Source organism: Ceratotherium simum, chromosome 3, assembly GCF_057802395.1.
Source record: "Ceratotherium simum simum isolate JZ-2026a chromosome 3, ASM5780239v1, whole genome shotgun sequence".
In the NCBI taxonomy this organism is placed as follows: Eukaryota; Metazoa; Chordata; class Mammalia; order Perissodactyla; family Rhinocerotidae; genus Ceratotherium; species Ceratotherium simum.
In genome coordinates this window covers 75,612,965-75,633,999 of record NC_141902.1, presented here as the reverse complement: position 1 = coordinate 75,633,999, position 21,035 = coordinate 75,612,965, and the positions used below count along the sequence as shown (strand labels likewise).

The following is a 21,035-nucleotide window of genomic DNA, read 5'->3' as shown; positions in this document are numbered from 1 at the left end:
GGGTAGATGGCATCTCACTTCCTGAGGAGTGGCGCTCAGTGGTTCTCTTCCTGGTGCCTTGAAGAGATCGAGAGGCCCACGACTGCCCGCCAGCCACCTCTGCTCCAGATTGCTTAGGCGAACGTGCTGTCTGCCCCTTTGCCCCCTCGGGCACGGAGCTTCCAAGGTGAAAGCGTTACTCCAGGAGAGTTTGCTTTTCCTGGCCCGGGTGGCTGACATCCTCCTGGCAGGGGTTAGGATTCCTCTGTGGAAGCCTGTGGGCGTGGCCGAGACCGAGAGTGCTGCGATCCTAGGCGCCCTGCCCCGGGGACAGACGTCTAGCGTGGAGGAGGACCACGTCTCCTTGTGTGGGAACTGTGTCCTCGTTTGCTTGTTTGTCTTGTCTTCGTGGAGGAAGCGTTTGTCCTCTCTGTGAGATCGTCTGTGGTGTCAGGGGGCCAAAGGGAAGGGGTCAGAGGTTGAATGGGATGGGGTCGACTCATGCACAGTCAGAATTCCCTTAGGGCCGTCCCGCGTGAGGCTCCCTGCCCCTCGTGCAGCCGCAGTGTTGGGGGCTCCAACGAGGGGGACTTGTTTTGCAGGCGTGAGGATGCTTCTTGTTTGGACCAGGCAGGCACGGGCTTGAACGTTTCCTAGAAGGCCAGCAGGCCAGCCGGCAACCCGCTGGCTGTGGAAATGCCAGGTGCCCGGGCGGGAGTTTGCTGTGGTTTGAGTCGGGTTTTACCCTGGGTCATGGTGGCTGAAGACCACCCGTTCTAGTGGGGTCTCCCGCCGGCCCGCCGAGGGCCTTTGGGCTTAGTGAGGCCAAACCGGAGCCCGGTCTGAAGTCGTTTGGCCACTTCAGTTGAAGACGGGCTGCTTGTGTTCTGCTGCCCGTGTCCCCGTGCGGCCAGCTTTCCTGTCAGTCATTTTGTTCTGGTGGCAGCCGCATTTCCGTCACGTGCGGTTCACCTGAGGCGGCTCGTGGGGACACGATGTCCACGTTGACATCACATCCACGGTCGGCGTGAGGCTGTCTGTAGCTTCTCGGTGCCCTTTGCTCAGAAGGAGTGGTTCTCAGAGAGGGAGCTCGTGGCCAATTTGAGCAGCCTCTAGAGGTCAAAGTTGGCGTTCCCGCTTTGGAAGTCACCGGTGTCCTGCATCGGGTGGTGGGGCACGAGGCCAGGCGTCTGTGCGGACGGCATGCTTTTTCAGGTGCCGAGGTCTCCGCACACGAACACACACGCACGGGCGCACGCGCGCACGCCCAGTCCTGCATACCTGCCTCCACTCGTGGTATCACACACGCCTTCAGTCACCCGTAAGGGATAGAGGTAGAGGACAAGCAGATGGCAGGTGACCCCGGGGGAAACTTTGGCCTGGATCTTGTTATCTGACCACCTGGGTACGTTTCTCAAGCAGGCGTGTGATGTCTCTACACTTGTCAGGTGCAAGTGCCGTGCGAAGCTCGCTGCCGGCCACCGAGAGAAGACCTTCGTGTCCTTTGATGAGCCGAGGTGCGAGGGAACGGCGGAAGTAGTGTGGCCCAGGATGCGCACGGTGCCCGTGGGTGGCTCAGGACGGTAAGCCTTACGTTGTCGCCAGTTCTGCCTTCGCCCTAGGCTCGTGGACCTGCCTTAGAGGCTGTCTGTCCGCGTGTCCCCAGTGGCATGCGGGCTCGTGCTCTAAGGGTGGATCGACTGTTCCTCTCGCCGGTGGCTTGGCTCTGGATTCTCCAGGCTGCTGGCGGACTCTGAGGCGATGGGCTCACCCGCTGAGCCGCCAGCCTGTCCTCTTAATTGTTCCAGGTTCCCAGAATGTGCTCGGCTCGATGATGACTCCCTCATATGCATTCCTTGGAAAATCTGAACAAAATGAGTGAGACCTCACTACCGTCGTTCTCATCGAAACTGAGGTCCAGCACGTTGTCTTCCCCAGGGACGGCAGGAGTGAGGGACAGCTTCCCCTTGCTCACACTCGTCCAAACACCAGCCCAGGGCGCCAGCGCTTGGGAGCCTCTCGCCTTGGGGTCGTTCCTTTCTCCGCATTCGCTGGGTGTCCGTCAATCGGAGGTCCTGGGTGAATGGCCTGGCTCGCGACGGCGTGGCTGCCAGCTCGCATCCTAGGGTTAGAAGTCGGCGCTGGCATAGGCCCCGTGAGCTCACGGCGTTGTGTCTGTGTGGGCCTGGTTCCCGCTTCAGACGAAACCCCTGGGGGGTGTGCGGCTCAGAGCTGGACAGCAGAAGGTCCCGTGGGGTCTGGAGGGAGGCCCCGGCCAGACAGGGAGACATTACCCTTCACTGCCTTTTGGCTTGGTGAGGCAACCGGAGCGTCCGTCGGGGTTTGGGGCAGGCGGCAGAGTTCAGGTTAAGGCTGCGGTCCTGCAGGTGGAGTTCCTCTACGTGACCCACTCGCCCGAGCCTCACAAAGGCGCCCAAAGGTGGACTGTGCTAGGCACCTCACGCTTGTGTCAAGACACTGTGCTGGCTGATGGCTTGTACGGTGGGGGGAAGGGCACAGAGAGGACAGGTCCTAGTGTGATGCCATGGGCTTCCAGGGGACGGACTGTCTCGTTGTGTTCCAAGTGCCGCCATGGGCTTGTCAGGATGTGTCCTGGCTCTGACGGGGCTGCCACTTGGTGCGCACTCAGAGAAGGCTTGCGGCCCGTGTGTATGCACTGTGGTAGGTGACCCTTGTGGTGGGTGGCATGTCTGTTCCAGAGTGGTGGCGCCAAATGGTTCCCTTCCTGGTCCCTTGAAGAGGGCCACTGGCTCGGGACTGCGGGCCGCCACCGCTGCTCATCGAGTCCCTAGGCGAAGGTTGTCTCTGATCCTCTGCCCTCTGATCTTGGGCACGGAGTTTGCAAGGAGAAAGTGTACCCCAGGCTGGTCCACTTTTCCTGGCACAGTTGGATCATTCCTCCTCGGAGGACTTTAGTCGTATCTGTGGAAGCCCGTGGGCGTGCCAGAGACGGGGGGGGTTGCTGTGACCCGAGGGGCACTGCCACGGAGAGACGTAGTTGGGAAACGCCCACGCCTCCTGCGTGGAATACGTGTCCTAGTTTAAGTCTTGCTCTTGTCTTCCTGGGTGAAGCCAGCCTTTGAGCCGTGGGAGGTGGTTTGTGGTGTAACAGGTGTCAAGAAGGCGCCAACGGTTGAAGCTGATGGGTCGAGTTAGGCAAAGTCACAGTTCCTGCATGGCTGACCTCCCTGAGGCTCACTTCTCCCCGATGTGTGTGTAGTGTTCCAGGCACCTCTTGGGGGACTTGTTTTGAAGGCCTGGGGATGCTCCTTTGGACGGGGCAGCCGTGTGTTGACCCATTCCCGAAAGGCCAGGTTCCAAAGAGCGGTCGGCTGTGGAAATGCCAGGTCCCTGGATGGGAATTTGCTCGAGGTTCAGTCGGGTTTTAGCGTGGGTCATGGTGGCCGTAGACCACCACCTCCCGGCGCTTTTCCCGCTGGCCCGCGGTGGGCATTTCGTATTAGTTAGGTCGAAGAGGTACCTGGCCTGAAGTGGCTGGGCCGATTCAGATTGAGATGGGCTGCTTCTTCCCTATAGCCCGTGTCCCCGTGGTGGAGGCCCTCGAGTCTGCGGTTTAGTTATGGCGGTGGCCACCGCGCTCCTCAAGTGCGGTTCACGTGGGGCGGCTTATGGGACCCAAGGTCCACCTAGCCTTAGCATCCGCAATCGGGCGGAGCGTGTGCCTGCTAGCGCCTCGCTTTTCCGTTGGTCAGAAGGAGTGGCTGTGACAGAGGGAGTCTGTGGCCTAGTGGAGCAGCCTGTCCTTGAGGTCAGCCGCGTGACCACTAGGGGTGAAAGTTGGCGCTGCTTGGGAAGTCACCGGTCCTCCGCCGTCGTGTGGCAGGCCTGAGGCCAGGGGTCTGTGCGGAAGACGAGCTTTTTCAGGGGCTTCGGCCTCCGCACCAAGACACGCACACGCACCTAGCTGCACACCGTCCCGCCCTCGTGGTGTCACACACACACACCTTCCGTCGTGGCTGAGGGAAAGAGGGAGAGGGCAGGAAGATGCAGGGCTTGCCCCGGGGGAATCCTTGGCCTGGATCTTGTTCCCTAAGACCCTGGCTACGTTTCTCAAGCAGCCGTGTGATTTGTCTGCACTTCTCAGGTGGAATCTCCGTGCAAAGCTTGCCGTCGACCAAGAAGAGAAGAGCTGCCTGTCCTCTGTTGAGCGGAGATGAGAGGGAATCCCGGGAGAGGTGTGGCTCACGGTGCGCGCCGGGCCGGTGGATCGCTTAGGACGGTAAGAATTCCTTTGCACCCAGCTGATGCCATTGGCTTTAGGATTCGTGGAGCGGCCTTAGAGGCTTCTTGTCCGCGTGTCCCCAGGGGCATGCGGGTCACGCCTAAGGGTGGATGGAGAGTTCCCCTTGCTCGTTGGCTTGGATCCTGGATTCTCCAGGCTGCTGGCGGCCTCTGAGGTGATGGGCTCACCCGCTGCGCCACCCAGCCTCCCTTGCGACAACTTCCAGCTGCCCAGAAGGTGCTCGGATCGATGATGACTCCCTCAAATGCATTCCTTGGAAATCTGAACACAATGAGTGAGAACTCACTACCGTCGTTCTCATCGAAACTGAGGTCCGGCACCTTGTCTTCCCCAAGGTTGACAGGAGTGAGGGACAGCTCCTCGTTGATCACACTCGTGCAGCCACCACCAGGGCGTCAGCATCCTAGAGTCTCCCGTCTTTGCATCAGTAGTTTGACCGCTTTAGTTGGGCGTTCACGGATCGGAGGGGCTTGGTCGAATGGCCAGCCGCCGCTGGCGTGGCGGCCCGGTGGCATCCCAGTTTTAGAGTCGGAGAGGGTGGCGTTGCCACAGGCCCAGGGAGTTCCCGGCAGGGAGTATGTGTTGGCCAGGTTCTGGCTTGAGACGTAGCCCCTGGGGGTCTGTGTCTCGAAGGCGAACAGCAGACTCTTCCCTGGTTTCTGGTCAGAGCCCCTGTTTCGGCCAGGCAAGTAGCAGTAGCTGTTCTTGCCTTGCTGCTCGGTGAGGAGGTTTGATCGGCCCGTGGGTTTGGGGGCGGGGTCCGAGGAACTAGGCCCCAGCGCTGCCGTTGGCAGCTCTTGTGTTGCACCTCGTCACCCGGTCGACACAAAGGGGGCCCAAGATCGGCTGCGATGTGGACCCAGCACTGACATCAAGACACTGTGGTGGCTGACGCGGTGGACAGGGAGGGTAGGGCACGGAGAGGACCGGTCGTAGCGTGATTCCACGGGCTTCCGTAGGCTGTACCGCCTGGTTGTGTTCCAACCTCTGCCGTGGGCTTGCCAGGGGTGCCGTTGGGCCCTAAGGGGCTGCCGCCTGGTGCCTGCCAGGGAAGGCTTCGGGTCCGTGAGGATGCGCTGCGGTAGAGGACCTTTAGGGTAGATGGCATCTCACTTCCTGAGGAGTGGCGCCCAGTGGTCCTCTTCCTGGTGCCTTGAAGAGATCGAGAGGCCCACGACTGCCCGCCAGCCACCTCTGCTCCAGATTGCTTAGGCGAACGTGCTGTCTGCCCCTTTGCCCCCTCGGGCACGGAGCTTCCAAGGTGAAAGCGTTACTCCAGGAGAGTTTGCTTTTCCTGGCCCGGGTGGCTGACATCCTCCTGGGAGGGGTTAGGATTCCTCTGTGGAAGCCTGTGGGCGTGGCCGAGACCGAGAGTGCTGCGATCCTAGGCGCCCTGCCCCGGGGACAGACGTCTAGCGTGGAGGAGGACCACGTCTCCTTGTGTGGGAACTGTGTCCTCGTTTGCTTGTTTGTCTTGTCTTCGTGGAGGAAGCGTTTGTCCTCTCTGTGAGATCGTCTGTGGTGTCAGGGGGCCAAAGGGAAGGGGTCAGAGGTTGAATGGGATGGGGTCGACTCATGCACAGTCAGAATTCCCTTAGGGCCGTCCCGCGTGAGGCTCCCTGCCCCTCGTGCAGCCGCAGTGTTGGGGGCTCCAACGAGGGGGACTTGTTTTGCAGGCGTGAGGATGCTTCTTGTTTGGACCAGGCAGGCACGGGCTTGAACGTTTCCTAGAAGGCCAGCAGGCCAGCCGGCAACCCGCTGGCTGTGGAAATGCCAGGTGCCCGGGCGGGAGTTTGCTGTGGTTTGAGTCGGGTTTTACCCTGGGTCATGGTGGCTGAAGACCACCCGTTCTAGTGGGGTCTCCCGCCGGCCCGCCGAGGGCCTTTGGGCTTAGTGAGGCCAAACCGGAGCCCGGTCTGAAGTCGTTTGGCCACTTCAGTTGAAGACGGGCTGCTTGTGTTCTGCTGCCCGTGTCCCCGTGCGGCCAGCTTTCCTGTCAGTCATTTTGTTCTGGTGGCAGCCGCATTTCCGTCACGTGCGGTTCACCTGAGGCGGCTCGTGGGGACACGATGTCCACGTTGACATCACATCCACGGTCGGCGTGAGGCTGTCTGTAGCTTCTCGGTGCCCTTTGCTCAGAAGGAGTGGTTCTCAGAGAGGGAGCTCGTGGCCAATTTGAGCAGCCTCTAGAGGTCAAAGTTGGCGTTCCCGCTTTGGAAGTCACCGGTGTCCTGCATCGGGTGGTGGGGCACGAGGCCAGGCGTCTGTGCGGACGGCATGCTTTTTCAGGTGCCGAGGTCTCCGCACACGAACACACACGCACGGGCGCACGCGCGCACGCCCAATCCCGCATGCCTGCCTCCACTCGTGGTATCACACACGCCTTCAGTCACCCGTAAGGGATAGAGGTAGAGGACAAGCAGATGGCAGGTGACCCCGGGGGAAACTTTGGCCTGGATCTTGTTATCTGACCACCTGGGTACGTTTCTCAAGCAGGCGTGTGATGTCTCTACACTTGTCAGGTGCAAGTGCCGTGCGAAGCTCGCTGCCGGCCACCGAGAGAAGACCTTCGTGTCCTTTGATGAGCCGAGGTGCGAGGGAACGGCGGAAGTAGTGTGGCCCAGGATGCGCACGGTGCCCGTGGGTGGCTCAGGACGGTAAGCCTTACGTTGTCGCCAGTTCTGCCTTCGGCCCTAGGCTCTCGTGGACCTGCCTTAGAGGCTGTCTGTCCGCGTGTCCCCAGTGGCATGCGGGCTCGTGCTCTAAGGGTGGATCGACTGTTCCTCTCGCCCGGTGGCCAGGCTCTCGATTCTCCAGGCTGCTGGCGGACTCTGAGGCGATGGGCTCACCCGCTGAGCCGGCCAGCCTGTCCTCTTAATTGTTCCAGGTTCCCAGAATGTGCTCGGATCGATGATGACTCCTCATATGCATTCCTTGGAAAATCTGAACAAAATGAGTGAGAACTCACTACCGCTGTTCTCATCGAAACTGAGGTCCAGCACGTTGTCTTCCCCAGGGACGGCAGGAGTGAGGGACAGCTTCCCCTTGCTCACACTCGCCCAAACACCAGCCCAGGGCGCCAGCGCTTGGGAGCCTCTCGCCTTGGGGTCGTTCCTTTCTCCGCATTCGCTGGGTGTCCGCCAATCGGAGGTCCTGGGTGAATGGCCTGGCTCTCGCCGCGGCGTGGCTGCCAGCTCGCATCCTAGGGTTAGAAGTCGGCGCTGGCATAGGCCCCGTGAGCTCACGGCGTTGTGTCTGTGTGGGCCTGGTTCCCGCTTCAGACGAAACCCCTGGGGGTGTGCGTCTCAGAGCTGAACAGCAGAAGTTCCCGTGGTGTCTGATGAGAGCCCCAGGCCAGACAGGGAGCCATTACCCCTTCACTGCCTTTTGGCTTGGTGAGGCAACCGGAGCGTCCGTCGGGGTTTGGGGCAGGCGGGAGAGTTCAGGTTAAGGCTGCGGTCCTGCAGGTGGAGTTCCTCTACGTGACCCACTCGCCCGAGCCTCACAAAGGCGCCCAAAGGTGGACTGTGCTAGGCACCTCACGCTTGTGTCAAGACACTGTGCTGGCTGATGGCTTGTACGGTGGGGGGAAGGGCACAGAGAGGACAGGTCCTAGTGTGATGCCATGGGCTTCCAGGGCACGGACTGTCTCGTTGTGTTCCAAGTGCCGTCATGGGCTTGTCAGGATGTGTCCTGGCTCTGACGGGCTGCCACTTGGTGCGTACCAGAGAAGGCTTGCGGGCCCGTGTGTATGCACTGTGGTAGGTGACCCTTGTGGTGGGTGGCATGTCTGTTCCAGAGTGGTGGCGCCAAATGGTTCCCTTCCTGGTCCCTTGAAGAGGGCCACTGGCTCGACTGCGGGCCGCCACCGCTGCTCATCGAGTCCCTAGGCGAACGTTGTCTCTGATCCTCTGCCCTCTGATCTTGGGCACGGAGTTTGCAAGGAGAAAGTGTACCCCAGGCTGGTCCACTTTTCCTGGCACAGTTGGATCATTCCTCCTCGGAGGACTTTAGTCGTATCTGTGGAAGCCCGTGGGCGTGCCAGGGACGGGGTGTTGCTGTGACCCGAGGCGCACTGCCACGGAGAGACGTGTAGCTTGGGGAAACGCCCACGCCTCCTTGCGTGGAATACGTGTCCTAGTTTAAGTCTTGCTCTTGTCTTCCTGGGTGAAGCCAGCCTTTGAGCCGTGGGAGGTGGTTTGTGGTGTAACAGGTGTCGAAGAAGGCGTCAACGGTTGAAGCTGATGGGTCGAGTTAGGCAAAGTCACAGTTCCTGCATGGCTGACCTCCCTGAGGCTCACTTCTCCCCGATGTGTGTGTAGTGTTCCAGGCACCTCTTGGGGGACTTGTTTTGAAGGCCTGGGGATGCTCCTTTGGACGGGGCAGCCGTGTGTTGACCCATTCCCGAAAGGCCAGGTTCCAAAGAGCGGTCGGCTGTGGAAATGCCAGGTCCCTGGATGGGAATTTGCTCGAGGTTCAGTCGGGTTTTAGCGTGGGTCATGGTGGCCGTAGACCACCACCTCCCGGCGCTTTTCCCGCTGGCCCGCGGTGGGCATTTCGTATTAGTTAGGTCGAAGAGGTACCTGGCCTGAAGTGGCTGGGCCGATTCAGATTGAGATGGGCTGCTTCTTCCCTATAGCCCGTGTCCCCGTGGTGGAGGCCCTCGAGTCTGCGGTTTAGTTATGGCGGTGGCCACTGCGTTCCCCTCAAGTGCGGTTCACGTGGGGCGGCTTGCGGGGACCCAAGGTCCACCTAGCCTTAGCATCCGCAATCGGGCGGAGCGTGTGCCTGCTAGCGTCTCGTTTTCCGTTGGTCAGAAGGAGTGGCTGTGACAGAGGGAGTCTGTGGCCTAGTGGAGCAGCCTGCCCTAGAGGTCAGCCGCCTGACCAGTAGGGGTCAAAGTTGGCGTCGTTTCTTGGGAAGTCACCGGTCCTCCGCCGTCGTGTGGCAGGCCTGAGGCCAGGGGGTCTGTGCGGAAGACGAGCTTTTTCAGGGGCTTCGCCTCCGCACCCAAGACACGCACACGCACCTAGCTGCACACCGTCCCGCCCTCGTGGTGTCACACACACACACCTTCCGTCGTGGCTGAGGGAAAGAGGGAGAGGGCAGGAAGATGCAGGGCTTGCCCCGGGGGAATCCTTGGCCTGGATCTTGTTCCCTAAGACCCTGGCTACGTTTCTCAAGCAGCCGTGTGATTTGTCTGCACTTCTCAGGTGGAATCTCCGTGCAAAGCTTGCCGTCGACCAAGAAGAGAAGAGCTGCCTGTCCTCTGTTGAGCGGAGATGAGAGGGAATCCCGGGAGAGGTGTGGCTCACGGTGCACGCCGGCCCCGTGGATCGCTTAGGACGGTAAGAATTCCTTTGCACCCAGCTGATGCCATTGGCTTTAGGATTCGTGGAGCGGCCTTAGAGGCTTCTTGTCCGCGTGTCCCCAGGGGCATGCGGGGTCACGCTCTAAGGGTGGATGGAGAGTTCCCCTTGCTCGTTGGCTTGGATCCTGGATTCTCCAGGCTGCTGGCGGCCTCTGAGGTGATGGGCTCACCCGCTGCGCCACCCAGCCTCCCTTGCGACAACTTCCAGCTGCCCAGAAGGTGCTCGGATCGATGATGACTCCCTCAAATGCATTCCTTGGAAATCTGAACACAATGAGTGAGAACTCACTACCGTCGTTCTCATCGAAACTGAGGTCCGGCACCTTGTCTTCCCCAAGGTTGACAGGAGTGAGGGACAGCTTCTCGTTGATCACACTCGTGCAGCCACCACCAGGGCGTCAGCATCCTAGAGTCTCCCGTCTTTGCATCAGTAGTTTGACCGCTTTAGTTGGGCGTTCACGGATCGGAGGGGCTTGGTCGAATGGCCAGCCGCCGCTGGCGTGGCGGCCCGGTGGCATCCCAGTTTTAGAGTCGGAGAGGGTGGCGTTGCCACAGGCCCAGGGAGTTCCCGGCAGGGAGTATGTGTTGGCCAGGTTCTGGCTTGAGACGTAGCCCCTGGGGGTCTGTGTCTTGAAGGCGAACAGCAGACTCTTCCCTGGTTTCTGGTCAGAGCCCCTGTTTCGGCCAGGCAAGTAGCAGTAGCTGTTCTTGCCTTGCTGCTCGGTGAGGAGGTTTGATCGGCCCGTGGGTTTGGGGGCGGGGTCCGAGGAACTAGGCCCCAGCGCTGCCGCTGGCAGCTCTTGTGTTGCACCTCGTCACCCGGTCGACACAAAGGGGGCCCAAGATCGGCTGCGATGTGGACCCAGCACTGACATCAAGACACTGTGGTGGCTGACGCGTGGACAGGGAGGGTAGGGCACGGAGAGGACCGGTCGTAGCGTGATTCCACGGGCTTCCGTGAGGCTGTACCGCCTGGTTGTGTTCCAACCTCTGCCGTGGGCTTGCCAGGGGTGCCGTTGGGCCCTAAGGGGCTGCCGCCTGGTGCCTGCCAGGGAAGGCTTCGGGTCCGTGAGGATGCGCTGCGGTAGAGGACCTTTAGGGTAGATGGCATCTCACTTCCTGAGGAGTGGCGCTCAGTGGTTCTCTTCCTGGTGCCTTGAAGAGATCGAGAGGCCCACGACTGCCCGCCAGCCACCTCTGCTCCAGATTGCTTAGGCGAACGTGCTGTCTGCCCCTTTGCCCCCTCGGGCACGGAGCTTCCAAGGTGAAAGCGTTACTCCAGGAGAGTTTGCTTTTCCTGGCCCGGGTGGCTGACATCCTCCTGGGAGGGGTTAGGATTCCTCTGTGGAAGCCTGTGGGCGTGGCCGAGACCGAGAGTGCTGCGATCCTAGGCGCCCTGCCCCGGGGACAGACGTCTAGCGTGGAGGAGGACCACGTCTCCTTGTGTGGGAACTGTGTCCTCGTTTGCTTGTTTGTCTTGTCTTCGTGGAGGAAGCGTTTGTCCTCTCTGTGAGATCGTCTGTGGTGTCAGGGGGCCAAAGGGAAGGGGTCAGAGGTTGAATGGGATGGGGTCGACTCATGCACAGTCAGAATTCCCTTAGGGCCGCCCCGCGTGAGGCTCCCTGCCCCTCGTGCAGCCGCAGTGTTGGGGGCTCCAACGAGGGGGACTTGTTTTGCAGGCGTGAGGATGCTTCTTGTTTGGACCAGGCAGGCACGGGCTTGAACGTTTCCTAGAAGGCCAGCAGGCCAGCCGGCAACCCGCTGGCTGTGGAAATGCCAGGTGCCCGGGCGGGAGTTTGCTGTGGTTTGAGTCGGGTTTTACCCTGGGTCATGGTGGCTGAAGACCACCCGTTCTAGTGGGGTCTCCCGCCGGCCCGCCGAGGGCCTTTGGGCTTAGTGGGGCCAAACCGGAGCCCGGTCTGAAGTCGTTTGGCCACTTCAGTTGAAGACGGGCTGCTTGTGTTCTGCTGCCCGTGTCCCCGTGCGGCCAGCTTTCCTGTCAGTCATTTTGTTCTGGTGGCAGCCGCATTTCCGTCACGTGCGGTTCACCTGAGGCGGCTCGTGGGGACACGATGTCCACGTTGACATCACATCCACGGTCGGCGTGAGGCTGTCTGTAGCTTCTCGGTGCCCTTTGCTCAGAAGGAGTGGTTCTCAGAGAGGGAGCTCGTGGCCAATTTGAGCAGCCTCTAGAGGTCAAAGGTGGCGGTCCCGGTTTGGGAGTCAGCCGTGTCCTGCATCGGGTGGTGGGGCACGAGGCCAGGCGTCTGTGCGGACGGCATGCTTTTTCAGGTGCCGAGGTCTCCGCACACGAACACACACGCACGGGCGCACGCGCGCACGCCCAATCCCGCATGCCTGCCTCCACTCGTGGTATCACACACGCCTTCAGTCACCCGTAAGGGATAGAGGTAGAGGACAAGCAGATGGCAGGTGACCCCGGGGGAAACTTTGGCCTGGATCTTGTTATCTGACCACCTGGGTACGTTTCTCAAGCAGGCGTGTGATGTCTCTACACTTGTCAGGTGCAAGTGCCGTGCGAAGCTCGCTGCCGGCCACCGAGAGAAGACCTTCGTGTCCTTTGATGAGCCGAGGTGCGAGGGAACGGCGGAAGTAGTGTGGCCCAGGATGCGCACGGTGCCCGTGGGTGGCTCAGGACGGTAAGCCTTACGTTGTCGCCAGTTCTGCCTTCGGCCCTAGGCTCTCGTGGACCTGCCTTAGAGGCTGTCTGTCCGCGTGTCCCCAGTGGCATGCGGGCTCGTGCTCTAAGGGTGGATCGACTGTTCCTCTCGCTCGGTGGCTTGGCTCTGGATTCTCCAGGCTGCTGGCGGACTCTGAGGCGATGGGCTCACCCGCTGAGCCGGCCAGCCTGTCCTCTTAATTGTTCCAGGTTCCCAGAATGTGCTCGGATCGATGATGACTCCCTCATATGCATTCCTTGGAAAATCTGAACAAAATGAGTGAGAACTCACTACCGCCTGTTCTCATCGAAACTGAGGTCCAGCACGTTGTCTTCCCCAGGGACGGCAGGAGTGAGGGACAGCTTCCCTTGCTCACACTCGTCCAAACACCAGCCCAGGGCGCCAGCGCTTGGGAGCCTCTCGCCTTGGGGTCGTTCCTTTCTCCGCATTCGCTGGGTGTCCGTCAATCGGAGGTCCTGGGTGAATGGCCTGGCTCTCGACGGCGTGGCTGCCAGCTCGCATCCTAGGGTTAGAAGTCGGCGCTGGCATAGGCCCCGTGAGCTCACGGCGTTGTGTCTGTGTGGGCCTGGTTCCCGCTTCAGACGAAACCCCTGGGGGGTGTGCGTCTCAGAGCTGAACAGCAGCAGTTCCCGTGGTGTCTGATGAGAGCCCCAGGCCAGACAGGGAGCCATTACCCCTTCACTGCCTTTTGGCTTGGTGAGGCAACCGGAGCGTCCGTCGGGGTTTGGGGCAGGCGGCAGAGTTCAGGTTAAGGCTGCGGTCCTGCAGGTGGAGTTCCTCTACGTGACCCACTCGCCCGAGCCTCACAAAGGCGCCCAAAGGTGGACTGTGCTAGGCACCTCACGCTTGTGTCAAGACACTGTGCTGGCTGATGGCTTGTACGGTGGGGGGAAGGGCACAGAGAGGACAGGTCCTAGTGTGATGCCATGGGCTTCCAGGGGACGGACTGTCTCGTTGTGTTCCAAGTGCCGTCATGGGCTTGTCAGGGATGTGTCCTGGCTCTGACGGGCTGCCACTTGGTGCGCACTCAGAGAAGGCTTGCGGGCCCGTGTGTATGCACTGTGGTAGGTGACCCTTGTGTTGGGTGGCATGTCTGTTCCAGAGTGGTGGCGCCAAATGGTTCCCTTCCTGGTCCCTTGTAGAGGGCCACTGGCTCGACTGCGGGCCGGCCACCGCTGCTCATCGAGTCCCTAGGCGAACGTTGTCTCTGATCCTCTGCCCTCTGATCTTGGGCACGGAGTTTGCAAGGAGAAAGTGTACCCCAGGCTGGTCCACTTTTCCTGGCACAGTTGGATCATTCCTCCTCGGAGGACTTTAGTCGTATCTGTGGAAGCCCGTGGGCGTGCCAGAGACGGGGGGTGTTGCTGTGACCCGAGGCGCACTGCCACGGAGAGACGTGTAGCTTGGGAAACGCCCACGTCTCCTTGCGTGGAATACGTGTCCTAGTTTAAGTCTTGCTCTTGTCTTCCTGGGTGAAGCCAGCCTTTGAGCCGTGGGAGGTGGTTTGTGGTGTAACAGGTGTCGAAGAAGGCGCCAACGGTTGAAGCTGATGGGTCGAGTTAGGCAAAGTCACAGTTCCTGCATGGCTGACCTCCCTGAGGCTCACTTCTCCCCGATGTGTGTGTAGTGTTCCAGGCACCTCTTGGGGGACTTGTTTTGAAGGCCTGGGGATGCTCCTTTGGACGGGGCAGCCGTGTGTTGACCCATTCCCGAAAGGCCAGGTTCCAAAGAGCGGTCGGCTGTGGAAATGCCAGGTCCCTGGATGGGAATTTGCTCGAGGTTCAGTCGGGTTTTAGCGTGGGTCATGGTGGCCGTAGACCACCACCTCCCGGCGCTTTTCCCGCTGGCCCGCGGTGGGCATTTCGTATTAGTTAGGTCGAAGAGGTACCTGGCCTGAAGTGGCTGGGCCGATTCAGATTGAGATGGGCTGCTTCTTCCCTATAGCCCGTGTCCCCGTGGTGGAGGCCCTCGAGTCTGCGGTTTAGTTATGGCGGTGGCCACCGCGCTCCCCTCAAGTGCGGTTCACGTGGGGCGGCTTATGGGGACCCAAGGTCCACCTAGCCTTAGCATCCGCAATCGGGCGGAGCGTGTGCCTGCTAGCGCCTCGCTTTTCCGCTGGTCAGAAGGAGTGGCTGTGACAGAGGGAGTCTGTGGCCTAGTGGAGCAGCCTGCCCTAGAGGTCAGCCGCCTGACCAGTAGGGGTCAAAGTTGGCGCTGCTTCTTGGGAAGTCACCGGTCCTCCGCCGTCGTGTGGCAGGCCTGAGGCCAGGGGTCTGTGCGGAAGACGAGCTTTTTCAGGGGCTTCGCCTCCGCACCAAGACACGCACACGCACCTAGCTGCACACCGTCCCGCCCTCGTGGTGTCACACACACACACCTTCCGTCGTGGCTGAGGGAAAGAGGGAGAGGGCAGGAAGATGCAGGGCTTGCCCCGGGGGAATCCTTGGCCTGGATCTTGTTCCCTAAGACCCTGGCTACGTTTCTCAAGCAGCCGTGTGATTTGTCTGCACTTCTCAGGTGGAATCTCCGTGCAAAGCTTGCCGTCGACCAAGAAGAGAAGAGCTGCCTGTCCTCTGTTGAGCGGAGATGAGAGGGAATCCCGGGAGAGGTGTGGCTCACGGTGCGCGCCGCCCCGGTGGACCGCTTAGGACGGTAAGAATTCCTTTGCACCCAGCTGATGCCATTGGCTTTAGGATTCGTGGAGCGGCCTTAGAGGCTTCTTGTCCGCGTGTCCCCAGGGGCATGCGGGGTCACGCTCTAAGGGTGGATGGAGAGTTCCCTTGCTCGTTGGCTTGGATCCTGGATTCTCCAGGCTGCTGGCGGCCTCTGAGGTGATGGGCTCACCCGCTGCGCCACCCAGCCTCCCTTGCGACAACTTCCAGCTGCCCAGAAGGTGCTCGGATCGATGATGACTCCTCAAATGCATTCCTTGGAAATCTGAACACAATGAGTGAGAACTCACTACCGTCGTTCTCATCGAAACTGAGGTCCGGCACCTTGTCTTCCCCAAGGTTGACAGGAGTGAGGGACAGCTCCTCGTTGATCACACTCGTGCAGCCACCACCAGGGCGTCAGCATCCTAGAGTCTCCCGCCTTTGCATCAGTAGTTTGACCGCTTTAGTTGGGCGTTCACGGATCGGAGGGGCTTGGTCGAATGGCCAGCCGCCGCTGGCGTGGCGGCCCGGTGGCATCCCAGTTTTAGAGTCGGAGAGGGTGGCGTTGCCACAGGCCCAGGGAGTTCCCGGCAGGGAGTATGTGTTGGCCAGGTTCTGGCTTGAGACGTAGCCCCTGGGGGTCTGTGTCTCGAGGGCGAACAGCAGACTCTTCCCTGGTTTCTGGTCAGAGCCCCTGTTTCGCCAGGCAAGTAGCAGTAGCTGTTCTTGCCTTGCTGCTCGGTGAGGAGGTTTGATCGGCCCGTGGGTTTGGGGCGGGGTCCGAGGAACTAGGTTCCAGCGCTGCCGCTGGCAGCTCTTGTGTTGCACCTCGTCACCCGGTCGACACAAAGGGGGCCCAAGATCGGCTGCGATGTGGACCCAGCACTGACATCAAGACACTGTGGTGGCTGACGCGGTGGACAGGGAGGGTAGGGCACGGAGAGGACCGGTCGTAGCGTGATTCCACGGGCTTCCGTAGGCTGTACCGCCTGGTTGTGTTCCAACCTCTGCCGTGGGCTTGCCAGGGGTGCCGTTGGGCCCTAAGGGGCTGCCGCCTGGTGCCTGCCAGGAAGGCTTCGGGGTCCGTGAGGATGCGCTGCGTGTAGAGGACCTTTAGGGTAGATGGCATCTCACTTCCTGAGGAGTGGCGCCGAGTGGTCCTCTTCCTGGTCTCTTGAGGAGATCGAGAGGCCCACGACTCCCCGCCAGCCCCCTCTGCTCCAGATTGCTTAGGCGAACGTGCTGTCTGCCCCTTTGCCCCCTCGGGCACGGAGCTTCCAAGGTGAAAGCGTTACTCCAGGAGAGTTTGCTTTTCCTGGCCCGGTGGCTGACATCCTCCTGGGAGGGGTTAGGATTCCTCTGTGGAAGCCTGTGGGCGTGGCCGAGACCGAGAGTGCTGCGATCCTAGGCGCCCTGCCCCGGGACAGACGTCTAGCGTGGAGGAGGACCACGCCTCCTTGTGTGGGAACTGTGTCCTCGTTTGCTTGTTTGTCTTGTCTTCGTGGAGGAAGCGTTTGTCCTCTCTGTGAGATCGCCTGTGGTGTCAGGGGCCAAAGGGAAGGGGTCAGAGGTTGAATGGGATGGGGTCGACTCATGCACAGTCAGAATTCCCTTAGGCCGTCCCGCGTGAGGCTCCCTGCCCCTCGTGCAGCCGCAGTGTTGGGGGCTCCAACGAGGGGACTTGTTTTGCAGGCGTGAGGATGCTTCTTGTTTGGACCAGGCAGGCACGGGCTTGAACGCTTCCTAGAAGGCCAGCAGGCCAGCCGGCAACCCGCTGGCTGTGGAAATGCCAGGTGCCCGGGCGGAGTTTGCTGTGGTTTGAGTCGGGTTTTACCCTGGGTCATGGTGGCTGAAGACCACCCGTTCTAGTGGGGTCTCCCGCCGGCCCGCCGAGGGCCTTTGGGCTTAGCGAGGCCAAACCGAGCCCGGTCTGAAGTCGCTTGGCCACTTCAGTTGAAGACGGGCTGCTTGTGTTCTGCTGCCCGTGTCCCCGCGGCGCCAGCTTTCCTGTCAGTCATTTTGTTCTGGTGGCAGCCGATTTCCGCCACGCGGCGGTTCACCTGAGGCGGCTCGTGGGGACACGATGTCCACGTTGACATCACATCCACGGTCGGCGTGAGGCTGTCGGTAGCTTCTCGGTGCCCTTTGCTCAGAAGGAGTGGTTCTCAGAGAGGGAGCTCGTGGCCAATTTGAGCAGCCTCTAGAGGTCAAAGTTGGCGTTCCCGCTTTGGAAGTCACCGGTGTCCTGCATCGGGTGGTGGGGCACGAGGCCAGGCGTCTGTGCGGACGGCATGCTTTTTCAGGTGCCGAGGTCTCCGCACACGAACACACACGCACGGGCGCACGCGCGCACGCCCAATCCCGCATGCCTGCCTCCACTCGTGGTATCACACACGCCTTCAGTCACCCGTAAGGGATAGAGGTAGAGGACAAGCAGATGGCAGGTGACCCCGGGGGAAACTTTGGCCTGGATCTTGTTATCTGACCACCTGGGTACGTTTCTCAAGCAGGCGTGTGATGTCTCTACACTTGTCAGGTGCAAGTGCCGTGCGAAGCTCGCTGCCGGCCACCGAGAGAAGACCTTCGTGTCCTTTGATGAGCCGAGGTGCGAGGGAACGGCGGAAGTAGTGTGGCCCAGGATGCGCACGGTGCCCGTGGGTGGCTCAGGACGGTAAGCCTTACGTTGTCGCCAGTTCTGCCTTCGGCCCTAGGCTCTCGTGGACCTGCCTTAGAGGCTGTCTGTCCGCGTGTCCCCAGTGGCATGCGGGCTCGTGCTCTAAGGGTGGATCGACTGTTCCTCTCGCTCGGTGGCTTGGCTCTGGATTCTCCAGGCTGCTGGCGGACTCTGAGGCGATGGGCTCACCCGCTGAGCCGGCCAGCCTGTCCTCTTAATTGTTCCAGGTTCCCAGAATGTGCTCGGATCGATGATGACTCCCTCATATGCATTCCTTGGAAAATCTGAACAAAATGAGTGAGAACTCACTACCGTCGTTCTCATCGAAACTGAGGTCCAGCACGTTGTCTTCCCCAGGGACGGCAGGAGTGAGGGACAGCTTCCCCTTGCTCACACTCGTCCAAACACCAGCCCAGGGCGTCAGCGGTTGGGAGCCTCTCGCCTTGGGGTCGTTCCTTTCTCCGCATTCGTTGGGTGTCCGTCAATCGGAGGTCCTGGGTGAATGGCCTGGCTCTCGCACGGCGTGGCTGCCAGCTCGCATCCTAGGGTTAGAAGTCGGCGCTGGCATAGGCCCCGTGAGCTCACGGCGTTGTGTCTGTGTGGGCCTGGTTCCCGCTTCAGACGAAACCCCTGGGGGGTGTGCGTCTCAGAGCTGAACAGCAGAAGTTCCCGTGGTGTCTGATGAGAGCCCCAGGCCAGACAGGGAGCCATTACCCCTTCACTGCCTTTTGGCTTGGTGAGGCAACCGGAGCGTCCGTCGGGGTTTGGGGCAGGCGGCAGAGTTCAGGTTAAGGCTGCGGTCCTGCAGGTGGAGTTCCTCTACGTGACCCACTCGCCCGAGCCTCACAAAGGCGCCCAAAGGTGGACTGTGCTAGGCACCTCACGCTTGTGTCAAGACACTGTGCTGGCTGATGGCTTGTACGGTGGGGGGAAGGGCACAGAGAGGACAGGTCCTAGTGTGATGCCATGGGCTTCCAGGGGACGGACTGTCTCGTTGTGTTCCAAGTGCCGTCATGGGCTTGTCAGGGATGTGTCCTGGCTCTGACGGGGCTGCCACTTGGTGCGTACCAGAGAAGGCTTGCGGGCCCGTGTGTATGCACTGTGGTAGGTGACCCTTGTGGTGGGTGGCATGTCTGTTCCAGAGTGGTGGCGCCAAATGGTTCCCTTCCTGGTCCCTTGAAGAGGGCCACTGGCTCGGGACTGCGGGCCGGCCACCGCTGCTCATCGAGTCCCTAGGCGAACGTTGTCTCTGATCCTCTGCCCTCTGATCTTGGGCACGGAGTTTGCAAGGAGAAAGTGTACCCCAGGCTGGTCCACTTTTCCTGGCACAGTTGGATCATTCCTCCTCGGAGGACTTTAGTCGTATCTGTGGAAGCCCGTGGGCGTGCCAGAGACGGGGGGTGTTGCTGTGACCCGAGGCGCACTGCCACGGAGAGACGTGTAGCTTGGGAAACGTCCACGTCTCCTTGCGTGGAATACGTGTCCTAGTTTAAGTCTTGCTCTTGTCTTCCTGGGTGAAGCCAGCCTTTGAGCCGTGGGAGGTGGTTTGTGGTGTAACAGGTGTCGAAGAAGGCGTCAACGGTTGAAGCTGATGGGTCGAGTTAGGCAAAGTCACAGTTCCTGCATGGCTGACCTCCCTGAGGCTCACTTCTCCCCGATGTGTGTGTAGTGTTCCAGGCACCTCTTGGGGGACTTGTTTTGAAGGCCTGGGGATGCTCCTTTGGACGGGGCAGCCGTGTGTTGACCCATTCCCGAAAGGCCAGGTTCCAAAGAGCGGTCGGCTGTGGAAATGCCAGGTCCCTGGATGGGAATTTGCTCGAGGTTCAGTCGGGTTTTAGCGTGGGTCATGGTGGCCGTAGACCACCACCTCCCGGCGCTTTTCCCGCTGGCCCGCGGTGGGCATTTCGTATTAGTTAGGTCGAAGAGGTACCTGGCCTGAAGTGGCTGGGCCGATTCAGATTGAGATGGGCTGCTTCTTCCCTATAGCCCGTGTCCCCGTGGTGGAGGCCCTCGAGTCTGCGGTTTAGTTATGGCGGTGGCCACTGCGTTCCCCTCAAGTGCGGTTCACGTGGGGCGGCGTGCAGGGGACCCAAGGTCCACCTAGCCTTAGCATCCGCAATCGGGCGGAGCGTGTGCCTGCTAGCGTCTCGTTTTCCGTTGGTCAGAAGGAGTGGCTGTGACAGAGGGAGTCTGTGGCCTAGTGGAGCAGCCTGCCCTAGAGGTCAGCCGCCTGACCAGTAGGGGTCAAAGTTGGCGTCGTTTCTTGGGAAGTCACCGGTCCTCCGCCGTCGTGTGGCAGGCCTGAGGCCAGGGGGTCTGTGCGGAAGACGAGCTTTTTCAGGGGCTTCGGCCTCCGCACCCGAAGACACGCACACGCACCTAGCTGCACACCGTCCCGCCCTCGTGGTGTCACACACACACACCTTCCGTCGTGGCTGAGGGAAAGAGGGAGAGGGCAGGAAGATGCAGGGCTTGCCCCGGGGGAATCCTTGGCCTGGATCTTGTTCCCTAAGACCCTGGCTACGTTTCTCAAGCAGCCGTGTGATTTGTCTGCACTTCTCAGGTGGAATCTCCGTGCAAAGCTTGCCGTCGACCAAGAAGAGAAGAGCTGCCTGTCCTCTGTTGAGCGGAGATGAGAGGGAATCCCGGAGAGGTGTGGCTCACGGTGCGCCGCCGGCCCCGTGGATCGCTTAGGACGGTAAGAATTCCTTTGCACCCAGCTGATGCCATTGGCTTTAGGATTCGTGGAGCGGCCTTAGAGGCTTCTTGTCCGCGTGTCCCCAGGGGCATGCGGGGTCACGCTCTAAGGGTGGATGGAGAGTTCCCCTTGCTCGTTGGCTTGGATCCTGGATTCTCCAGGCTGCTGGCGGCCTCTGAGGTGATGGGCTCACCCGCTGCGCCACCCAGCCTCCCTTGCGACAACTTCCAGCTGCCCAGAAGGTGCTCGGATCGATGATGACTCCCTCAAATGCATTCCTTGGAAATCTGAACACAATGAGTGAGAACTCACTACCGTCGTTCTCATCGAAACTGAGGTCCGGCACCTTGTCTTCCCCAAGGTTGACAGGAGTGAGGGACAGCTTCTCGTTGATCACACTCGTGCAGCCACCACCAGGGCGTCAGCATCCTAGAGTCTCCCGTCTTTGCATCAGTAGTTTGACCGCTTTAGTTGGGCGTTCACGGATCGGAGGGGCTTGGTCGAATGGCCAGCCGCCGCTGGCGTGGCGGCCCGGTGGCATCCCAGTTTTAGAGTCGGAGAGGGTGGCGTTGCCACAGGCCCAGGGAGTTCCCGGCAGGGAGTATGTGTTGGCCAGGTTCTGGCTTGAGACGTAGCCCCTGGGGGTCTGTGTCTCGAAGGCGAACAGCAGAC

General features: G+C 60.7%; 1 protein-coding gene, 1 long non-coding RNA gene and 8 other non-coding genes across 12 annotated transcripts in view; all 10 read left to right on the top strand.

Moving 5' to 3' along the window:
* The window catches only part of SNRPN (small nuclear ribonucleoprotein polypeptide N), a 118,676-nt gene extending 103,706 nt beyond the window's left edge, over nt 1-14,970 (top strand). Inside the window, exons 14-19 of the transcript XR_015551603.1 lie at nt 1,428-1,562; nt 4,106-4,240; nt 6,787-6,921; nt 9,478-9,612; nt 12,161-12,295; nt 14,855-14,970. The gene's annotated coding sequence lies outside the window, so the exon portion shown is untranslated. The remainder of the gene's footprint in view (nt 1-1,427; nt 1,563-4,105; nt 4,241-6,786; nt 6,922-9,477; nt 9,613-12,160; nt 12,296-14,854) is intronic.
* LOC147917642 (small nucleolar RNA SNORD116) lies at nt 1,805-1,898 on the top strand. The gene has a single exon (XR_015551787.1). It is a non-coding gene; the product is annotated as a small nucleolar RNA SNORD116 (small nucleolar RNA).
* On the top strand, nt 4,487-4,579 carry LOC147917641 (small nucleolar RNA SNORD116). The gene has a single exon (XR_015551783.1). It is a non-coding gene; the product is annotated as a small nucleolar RNA SNORD116 (small nucleolar RNA).
* LOC147917640 (small nucleolar RNA SNORD116) lies at nt 7,169-7,261 on the top strand. The gene has a single exon (XR_015551786.1). It is a non-coding gene; the product is annotated as a small nucleolar RNA SNORD116 (small nucleolar RNA).
* On the top strand, nt 9,861-9,953 carry LOC147917639 (small nucleolar RNA SNORD116). The gene has a single exon (XR_015551782.1). It is a non-coding gene; the product is annotated as a small nucleolar RNA SNORD116 (small nucleolar RNA).
* Nucleotides 12,543-12,637, top strand: LOC147917638 (small nucleolar RNA SNORD116). The gene has a single exon (XR_015551785.1). It is a non-coding gene; the product is annotated as a small nucleolar RNA SNORD116 (small nucleolar RNA).
* A 266-nt stretch (nt 14,971-15,236) lies between the features above and the next one.
* Nucleotides 15,237-15,328, top strand: LOC147917637 (small nucleolar RNA SNORD116). The gene has a single exon (XR_015551789.1). It is a non-coding gene; the product is annotated as a small nucleolar RNA SNORD116 (small nucleolar RNA).
* Nucleotides 15,329-16,258: 930 nt separating this feature from the next.
* On the top strand, nt 16,259-20,325 carry LOC147917635 (uncharacterized). 3 transcript variants are annotated; one of them, XR_015551601.1, is made up of 4 exons: nt 16,259-16,273; nt 16,684-16,784; nt 17,528-17,662; nt 20,229-20,325. It is a non-coding gene; the product is annotated as an uncharacterized LOC147917635 (long non-coding RNA). The 3 variants fall into 3 exon arrangements; XR_015551600.1 differs by having other exon boundaries at nt 17,502-17,662; XR_015551602.1 differs by lacking the exons at nt 16,259-16,273; nt 16,684-16,784 and adding an exon at nt 17,393-17,413.
* LOC147917636 (small nucleolar RNA SNORD116) lies at nt 17,910-18,003 on the top strand. The gene has a single exon (XR_015551774.1). It is a non-coding gene; the product is annotated as a small nucleolar RNA SNORD116 (small nucleolar RNA).
* A 286-nt stretch (nt 20,326-20,611) lies between the features above and the next one.
* On the top strand, nt 20,612-20,704 carry LOC147917634 (small nucleolar RNA SNORD116). Its single transcript, XR_015551781.1, has one exon. It is a non-coding gene; the product is annotated as a small nucleolar RNA SNORD116 (small nucleolar RNA).
* Nucleotides 20,705-21,035: the final 331 nt, after the last annotated feature.